Consider the following 10,294-nt stretch of genomic DNA (forward strand, 5'->3'; position numbering starts at 1 on the left):
TTGTTCATGTTGCCAAAAGGATTGAACCCATCTGAAGCAAGGCCAAGTCTGATGTTGCGAGGATCCCTAGCAATTAACGGATGCATTTTATCAAAATTGGTCTAAGCTTCGGAGTCCGTTGGATGGTTAAGGGTGTTTCCATCTTGAAGACGTTTCTCTTGATTCCATCTCATATCTGTAGCAGTCTTTTTGCACATATACAATCGTTGTAGCCACGAGATTAATGGACAATATTGCAAAAAAATTTTGGGGATTTTTTACCCTTCTTCTGATTAGTTGTATACCTCGGTTCACCACATTCTAGGCACTCGTTCGCATTTTCATGTTCACCATAAAAGAGTGCACAATCATACCTACATGCATGTATTAGAGTGTAATTGAGACCCAATTCACGCATGTATGTCTTCGCCTCATAAAAACCATCAGACAATTCTACCATAATGAGGTTTAAAAGCATGTTCAATGCGCTCTGAGATAACCCATGCATTGTCCTTGCATGAAGTAACTTTATCAGAAACTCTAATTTTGGGAACTTTTTACAATTTGGACATAGGGGCACCTGTGCATCCCTCATGAGATTAACAAATGGTTTACCGAGTTGATTCAATGTACTAGCATCGCAAGGTACAACACCTGGTGAAGTAGATTCATCACCAATACGTGACACAGGCACATCGCTCGTGTCCATTACAATCCCCCTTTGCAAGTCACCTAACATTTCAATTACCCCTTCCGAACAGGTATCACCACCTACTATATTTGCCCCCTAATCTTCATCGTTATCATCATCGCTCTGAACTGTGTAATCTTCACCGTGGAACACCCATGTTGTGTACCTTTTCTCCATTCCAAAGTCTAATAAATGTGAATGGACCAAATCAATGTGTTTGAATGTTATGTTCTGGAATTTCTTGCAAGGACACCTTATTATGTTGGCTTTGTCTGCACGAGGACTTGCAAACTCTATGAAATCATGTACCCCTTTCATGTATTTTGGAAAAAACCTACCCCGAGCATTCATCGAACTCTTATCCATGTTCATTAATTACCCTATAACATGTTCAAGTAAATGGTGTTCATAACATTCTCATAATGTTTATAACGTATGGATCATGAATCCTATAATTAATCATCATACTATAAAGGGTACGAATCCTATCCCATTTAGGAATGTTGCATTTACATTGCAATCAATCACTCAAATTCCTTTGTCATAGTTGTTATAAATTTTGGTAGCATCTCCCCATGTTTCTCCAAGTACATGAGATGGGGGAAGTGAACATGTTGCTAGTTTTCTATCACTAACAAATTGTCATGAGACCCCACTATGCACCCAGAGAACACAAGTAGATATGTGCTCGAAATATATAATGACAATTGACAAAGCGTGAACGATGACAACAATGTAAATACAACTTCCTGAATTGTCCATATTGGACAATCCAAGAATGGTTGAAATACAAACATTATTAATCATAAGTGAAATAAATAATTAACATGTTCAAGAAATTATTAGTCAACATAGTATCACTAATAATCAATTGAAATATAACAATTGATTTGTTTCATATGTATGATTTGGTATGAATGTATAGTAACCATTCTTAGATAGGTCTAAGCTTCAATGAATACATGAAATGACAGTAATTAAATGGCAGTTCCAGTATCTCCCAAAGTACAGGTTGAAATCAAATGCTCCATGTATTTTCATTAATTTTAGAGGAAATACAATGTAGATAGACACATCAAAGCATGCATACAACCATTCAAAAGCATGGGAAAAGAAAATGCAATAAAAAACAAATAAGAGAAAAAGAAATAAAATAAAAGCCCAAGGGTGCATAAGCGTAGTACATAAGCAAAAGAGAAAGCGCATAAAAATATCCCAAGCATCTAGTTTATCCTAATCAGAGTCTGAATCAGAATTAGAACTGCACTAGCGATAAGATAAGGCTACTGCTCTAGCAGCAACTCGGTCCCGTGCCATTTCCTCCATAAGTCAACGCATTTTAGGGGTAAGAGGGGAGGGTGGTGGTTCCCTGTATGGGCGTGGCCTGAGGGCCTAAGGTAGCAAATGGTCAAGAATGTCCACCGGAGGTGGATTATCGTAATCATACAACATGGTCGGCATAATCGTACGAAATAGCACTGGATGAGTGGGCATGTCCTCTGTGAGCCCTGGGGTAACATTCGAGGACTGCTCTCTACTAGGTGGCACAGTAGAATGTGTCGGGGGCAACTGCACATCCTCAAAAGTCACCCTTGGTGTTTTCGTCTCATTTGAAATCCTTTCGTGCTCACTCAGTACAGCTTGAACCTTGGAAGAAGACTCTCCCCTTGGCAGGTCCTAAACCCTCTGCCGCTTTAAGGCTGCCCGAGGCTCCCTTCGCAGAGGCATTAGCCAATAACAAGGAAATCTTACAATTTAAGTTAAAAAAAAAAAAAAAAATTTATAGGGGCATACTTAACAATAAAATTAGGAGAAAATATTTACACCTACTTATTAAAAAAGTTCAACATAAATTTAATTTTAAAACTCATTTACTAAACCAAGTAAAATTATTAGTTACTTGTTCATGTGAGCACTTCATTTTAATATATATATATATATATATATATATATATATATGATTATAATATATTAATTCATAAATAATAAGGTAAACATTTAAGCTGTTTAGGGTGAGTTTGATGCCCCTATTTTCTCCGTTTAGGGTGAGTTTGATGCCCCTATTTTTTCTTGTCCTTTTTAAAAGACAAAGGTAGGTCTAATTTTGGTATAGTTTGTTTAGTTTCTAAAAATCAACTTTTAGTTTTTTTGAAGTTACAAAATTAAAAATTGAAAAGCTAAAAACTATTTTTTTCACGAACAATTTATTTTTTCTATTGTTGTCCTAATTTTTTCTAACACTATAACACGGTTAATGTAGCAATTATATTTCCTAAAAGACCATATTCTTTCTAGTTATTATATACTTTTAAACACCTTACAACTATTTTCATCATATACTCAAATCTAATAAAAAATATAATACAAAATTATATCGAATTCACCACATCTATGCACAACTTAAGGTCAAGTCTTGAGATCCACAAATCCGAAAACCATCTCAAGGTTCTAAGATTAAGGATAAAATTCACAATATTTTATATAATTAGATGAAAAAAAACTATCAATAATTACTTTAATACAAATTCACAATGTAATAATATTGTACTATACACACATTCACAATAAACACCCAAATTTTAATAGTCAAGCAGAGCAGAGAGAGAGAGAGAGAGAGAGTAAAAAAACATATTATACATCCAATTAATCTATTAGGCATAGAAGACATACACATAAAACAATAAATTTAACAGTTCGATTATTTTATTTGTTGAAATAATAAAAAATATAAAAGATCATAATTATAACCGAAGTTTTAGAATTACGATATATAATAATAAAAGTAATCATTAAATAAATAGAGTAACAACTTGAATATAGAAAAACTAAAAAAGAAAAGCATGTTGAGGCTGAAAAAGGAGATCCTTCTAAAAAAATAGTATTCATATCCAAATGCATCTACATTACGTGATCCATACCTAAGAGCCCTACAGCTATGATTTTTCTTTCCACCAAATCAGCAGTGCCTAACAATATCAGGAACCTAAAATTATGTAACAAAAGACATTATATAACTATTGAGATCACTATTTAGAGTCAAGAGGAAACAAGAAGGATTGGGTTGAGAAGAGAAGGTGAGGGAGAAACTACTTTGCTCATTTGATTGGACGGAAAACCTACCAGCTCGAGAAACACCCAGATTTTAACAAATAAAAAAAAAAACATACTAGCTGGTGTTGGGAGGCAGAGAACTGAAGCGGTGGCGTGGCTACGGCTCCAAGTGTAGCTGGAGGAGGGGTACCCGACGGCGACGAACTGGCTAGGTAGTGGCGGCGCGGCTGGGGCTGGGGCTCCGAGTGCAGCCAGAGGCCAGGGACTCCACGGGGAGTGGTGGGTAATGGCGGTAGCAGCTGCAGTACTTGCTGAAGGCAGCCGGAGGAGGAAGGAAAGGAGGGGAAAGAAGGGAGGAGGGAAAGCTAGGGGAAAGAAAAAGAAGAGGGAAAGGAGAGCGCAGAGCAGTGCACAGATGAGCGGGAAGGGAAAGGGAAATGAGGGAAAGAGAAGGAAGATTAGGGTAAAGTAAATAAAATGACTAGTAGTGTCGAATCCATAACCGTCACTAATAGTAGGGCAATAGTGACAAATTAATAAATTCATCACTAATGCTCTGCAACCAAAATTCTTTTTTTTTTTTTTAAATACACAAAGTATTAGTGACGGTCCTCAAATCCCTCTCTAATACAAGGGAAATAGTGATGAATTTCTAAACTCGTTACAAATACTCCGAAAAAAAAAATAAAATTATTTTAGAATACGGGAAGCATTAGTGACAATTTTCAAATCCGTCACTAATACAGGGGCAATAGTGATGAATATATTAATTTGTCATTGATACTATAAAACAAAAATATTTAGATCGTTTTTAAATACAGGAAGTATTAGTGATGGTTACCAAATCCCTCAGTAATACTAGTGCAATAGTGACGAAAAATAAATTCGTCACTAATACTCTGAAACAAGAAGTTTTTATTTATTTTTAAATACATGAGGTATTAGTGACTGTTCTCAAATCCGTCACTAATACTGGGAAATAGTGACGAATATATGAATTCACTAATACTCTGAAATAAAGAAATCTTATTTATTTTTCAATACGTGAAGTATTAGTGATGGTTCCCATATCTGTCACTAATAATAGGAAAATAGTGACGAATAAAGAGATTCATCACTAATACTCTGAAAAAAAAAATCTTATTTATTTTTAAATATGAGAATTATTAGTGACGGTCTTAAATCCATTACTAATACTGGGGCAATAGTAATGAATTGGTGTATTCGTCAGTAATACTCGAAAGAAAAAATTTATTTATTTTAAAAATAATATTAGTGACAGTTATTTATTCGACACTAATAAAAATCTTTTAGTCATAGATCTTATTCGTCACCAATATTGTACAAATCATTGCAAATATTTTCTCGGGGTAATTTATGCGCGAAAAACTATTTCTCGCGATTTTTTTTTCAGTTTTTAGTGACGAAATAAATTTCGTCAATAACAGTTTGTATTAGTCACGGTTCTCAAATTTGTCACTAATACCCCCCTTTTAGTGACGAAATTGAATCCACCACTAATAAGTTCGTCACTAAAAGCTAGTTTTTTTGTAGTGTCAAAATTTCCAAAGTCACCCTGACTCCAACCCTAAATCGTCATTATTGTAGTAGTAGCCTCCACCTCAACCGAAATATGATTCATTTCAGGAGACGGTGCTGACAGCCCTCAAAAGAATCGAAGCCAACCATCAAGTGGATCGATAACTCCTTCACTCCCATTCCCAATCTATCGCAAAGCTAGAAACTGTCATAGGGCAGTTAGCTGCTACACTAAGTAGGAGAGATGAAGGTAAGTTACCAAGTTAGCCCATAATAAATCAAAAGGGGCAATATAAGGTAGAGTGTAATCAACCGGACACTGGTTCATAGCTAATGCTGAGCAAGCCCATGTGGTAAGTTGTAGGGTGACAGATAATGAAACCAAGGAGCAATTGAGCAAAGAAGAGGAAAAGGAGGCACGATTCTTATCTCCCACCTTCTTCCAGCCTAAGAGATGACTACCCCGCTTTCTCACCCATGGTTGGAGGGACCAAGCCACATTATGCTCCTCATAGGGTCTTTTATGTCTCTCAAGCCCCATGCCCTTCAAATCTTCCTATACTCTGCTCATCCAATGCAGAGACCACCACTAAGTCCATGTTGGGCGCCTTCTGGTGATTTCAAACCAACCAAATCCTCTTAGATGCAATGAATAAAACACCTAGATATGAACAAATCATTAGGGAACTATATAGTTTGCAAAAATAATCAAGGGTAGCTATGAATGGACAAGCACGGTTGACTGAGCATTGGCGTTCCATGACACAAAGTCTTCTCCCTCTTAAACTAAAAGACCCTAGCTCACCTACAATTTCGTGAGTAATTGGAGATTACACCATTAATGGGGCTCTTTTAGATTTAGGGGCAAATGTGAACATCCTCTCATACTCAACTTATCAGCAACTTAACATTGGAAAGTTACAACCCACTCAGGTCACATTGAGTTTAGCTGATCGATCCCTTAAGAAACCTAGGGGTGTAGTAGAGGATGTCATAGTCACAGTTGGAGAATTCCATTACTTGGTTGACTTCATTATTCTATATATAGAGCCCTCCACAAACCCAATCCCTGTCCTTTTGGGATGACCATTCCTAGCCACGGTTAATGCTTGCATTCAATGTAGGACAGAGATTATGGACATTTCATGGGGTCATAGGAAACGTACACTGAACATATTTAATGCCTCCCAACATCCACTTAATGTCATCCAAGCTGTGGACAAAGACGTGATTGATGAAATTGTTAGGGAAACAATTCCTTCAATGCTATGGAAAGACCCTTCGGATAGTACACTTCTGATTGACAGCCCTATCATTGCCAAATTTGAGGACCCTTTTAAGCAATTTATAACAAAACATGATTTGGTCCCCAATTTTGAAAATACGGTGGGGGTATGTAACTTCGGGTGTGAGGAAGAGAAGGGAGAAACCAATATTAACTAAGAGCGAGGCTAAATTCAAGTTGAGCTTCAAATTGTCTAGTTGAATACGGTAAACTTAGTGCTTCTGGAAGGCAAACTGATGGTTTTTTTTTTTTTTGAGTCCTTAGGGTAGTTAGAGTAGATTAACTAGGGTTTAGAATCTTTCGAGTAGGTTTTAGGATAAGTTGGGGGTGCGACAAAGTGAAGCGACTATCACGTGCATGGGTGAAGTTGTTTAAAATATGCTTAACCTCAACTCTTCTTCTCCAGCACTCTCATTTGGTCGATTATATTTGCTCCCTCCTAACACTTGCCACTAGAACCAACCATAGCCACATTGTCATGTCTTATTCTTCTTATTCATCTCTGGTATCCTCCCATGCATCATATCAACCCGCTACCAAGAGGTGACAACTTTGAGCCTTGCCATGGCGGGGCTCTTCATCGAGGAGCCAGCGGAGTTTAGAAGCACAAGAAGAGAATGTGTACATGGCACATGCACCGCGCTGAAGTCTACGGTAGATACCCCAATAGTGTTTGACCCCGCGACCAAGCGGCTATGCACAAACCATGAGGGTGCCATCGGTAACACTATCATTCGGGGAACAACCCCCCACTGATCTTCATGAGGTCCGGTTTCCTCACCCACTGCCATTTCAACAATTTCAGCCTACTATGCCATACATTCTACCGTCAGAGGTCACCTATGCTCCCACCACTGAGCCTCTAGCTCCCAGGATTGACCCACAAACGTGGCCATACCCCTTTCAATCATATCAGTCCCTCTCACCATGTACTATACCTAATTAGCGGCAGCCACTCCAGGCTCTATAGCCACATCAAACTCAACCCCCACTCTCCCCTAGCCGGCATCAATACCTATGGGAAATGACACCTACTCGTGACACAGCATTAGCCCAACCACTAATATTTTCATCTGATTCAGATTCTGACTCTAGGTTTATCTAGAATCAACATTGTTGTGTCATTTCCTTTGGGTCTTGTATTATACCTCTGTGGCATTGGATTATTTTCATTCTTTTTATTATTTTGGTTCACCATGTTCCTGTAGCAATCTCAATACTTGTAATATGCCTTTCTACATTGTATTAATTGGATTCTTAAAGACAAATTTCATGGTGCTTTTGGTCATTTTGTGTCTTTTGTGCTATAGTGTAAATTTTCATGCATGACTTGTCTGAACATTATATTTTGCACGAACACTCTTTTTTATTACTAACACCATGCACGGTCGTATCCCTTGCCCGGGTTCTATTCTTCTTTCAACACTTTAGTGAGGACACTGAAGTTCTAAGTTAGAGGTAGGGGTGGCACATTGCATGGCACAATCATGCACAAAAATGACACAATTTTAAAATTTTTTGAAAACAAATTCCAGTGAACCAGCTAACATATTTTATACTCTCTACATACGCCTATATAACCTAGTGTTACATGCATAGGCTTTCCGGTTACATGATTTCATTATGCTCACTAACAATGTAGTAAATTAGTTGTGTAAAAGTTGCATAACATGGCCGACAACTTGATATCATTCTAGGTAGTTGACTAGTGGCTTATTTGGGTTAATACTGCAAGGTAAACTCTTGTATTTACATGGTACTTCAAGGGGTTAAAAACACACGCACACATGATTTGTAACACTTAGGATTCTTTGAGAGCATTGAGAGAACAACCTGGCGACTATGACACCCTGTGAGGTATTGTTGAGCCATTCGTTCATTGCTCGAGTTTTTGACGTCAAACTCTGAGTTTATAAAACTCAACTTTCCTTCTACTATTGGATTTCCATTGAAAACTAGTCTTTGCTCTTGTATTTGCTAGCCTAGAGGTGACATCAGGTGGGGAGATATAAACTTAGGTCTTGTAGCTTACTTAAGACATAAAGGTCAAGCCACCCTAGAGACTGACTTTTTCCATGGACTCCTGTTCGAACTACATTCCTATTGGAAACATGAAGACAAGATAAGAATGTGATGATTGTATTAGCTTATCATGTAAAGAAAAAAAATGAAAAAGAAAGAAAAATTTGAGCAGAGGAAAATAAAAACAAAAATATATACTTGCTCTGAGAAAAGATAAAAAGGTCAAGCTGAGGACACACACTACGAGTTTACACATATGAAGGATCTTTTAACCAATGTATTTGCTGAATTCACGCAAGTCTGGGAATAAGTTCATCTAGGATTGTCTTGATTAACTGTGGTGAGTGAGAGAAGATACTAGGCTGAAAGACCCGACACCTTTAAGACTGGATCCCTTTCCTATAAGACTACTCCACTTCACATTTCTAACATTAGTTCTTCAAATATGTGGGACGTTTGATCATGACGCTCTTCCTCACATATGAGAGTCAACCTATTTTCTTGAGTGAATTTTGAGGGAATAAACCAGTGAGGTTGAGTTAAGACGACCGTTATGTAGGTGCCTCCGAGCATTCTGAGTGAGACAAATCATACACCTCACATATGCTCTATGAAGTGGCCTATTCATACTTGGATTTACATGCTAACATTAACTTTGAATTATAATCATGGGCTAATTCTCTGTGAGTAGTATCTTGAAATGGCTGCATTATGTTAAGTTTTGCATGATTAAAACGCTGCAGAGTGTGTGTATAATGGAGTTGTGTATGAAGGATTCTGTCTGTAATAAAGTTATATCTTTGTATGTAAAATGGTATGATTGTATTGCATGTGTTTCCATCTTTTAAACTGATGTTTATGGGCATCACCCTAGAAACTCTCACGAGACTAGAACTCATCACTAGGATCAACCTAGGGGTTTAAAATCTTGTTGCATACGATAAATGCAATCGTATTTCCCGCGAAAGAGGATAGGTAGGATTTGGTAGTTTTCTTAGATTTTGCTTTGCTCGAGGACTAGCAAAGTGTAAGTTGGGGGTTGTGATGAGTCCCTAAAATACATGATTTTAGACCCTCATTTACCTTTGTTTATCCTCATTTTATTATATATTTACCGAGAGTTATCATTATTCGGAGTTATGCAAGGTTTGTTTGTCTTTTTAGGAAAAACATGTTAAAACCATGGAGTTAGGCATTACAAGAAGCCAAGAAGGATTTGGAAGATCCAAAGTTTGAATTCAGAAGTTCAGCCAAGCTCTAGAAGCTTCACATCATAAATAGACAAGAAGATGATGCTCCACTATGTGGCGCGACCAACAAACCACAGGGGCGACTTAGTCTTCCACTGCAAACTCCAAGGTTCATACTAAGATTAGAATATTGCAAGGTTCGACCAAGTGCACGACCAAGTGACCCACTGGACCACATCAAGATGCTAAGACAAAACTAAAATTCAAAAATACCAAAAGTCTCGATGAAGTGTTCAACAAAGAGACCTTCAGGGGTGACCATGTTGAGATACTGAGATTTCCTGAAGATTGAGATACTACAAGTCTCAACCATCAAGACCCTGAGGCACGACAAAGTCAAATATATTGAAGATTCGAATCCCTTACTTCTCGTGAGATCTGACTAGGGTGCGCACAAGAACGACATAAGGGTGACTTCGTCGACAGTGACAATCTTTTGCGCGAGATTTGCTGCAAACCTTCCTAATTTGTAAAACA

The sequence above is a fragment of the Malania oleifera genome, chromosome 6 (genome assembly GCF_029873635.1).
Source record: "Malania oleifera isolate guangnan ecotype guangnan chromosome 6, ASM2987363v1, whole genome shotgun sequence".
NCBI lineage: Eukaryota > Viridiplantae > Streptophyta > Magnoliopsida > Santalales > Ximeniaceae > Malania > Malania oleifera.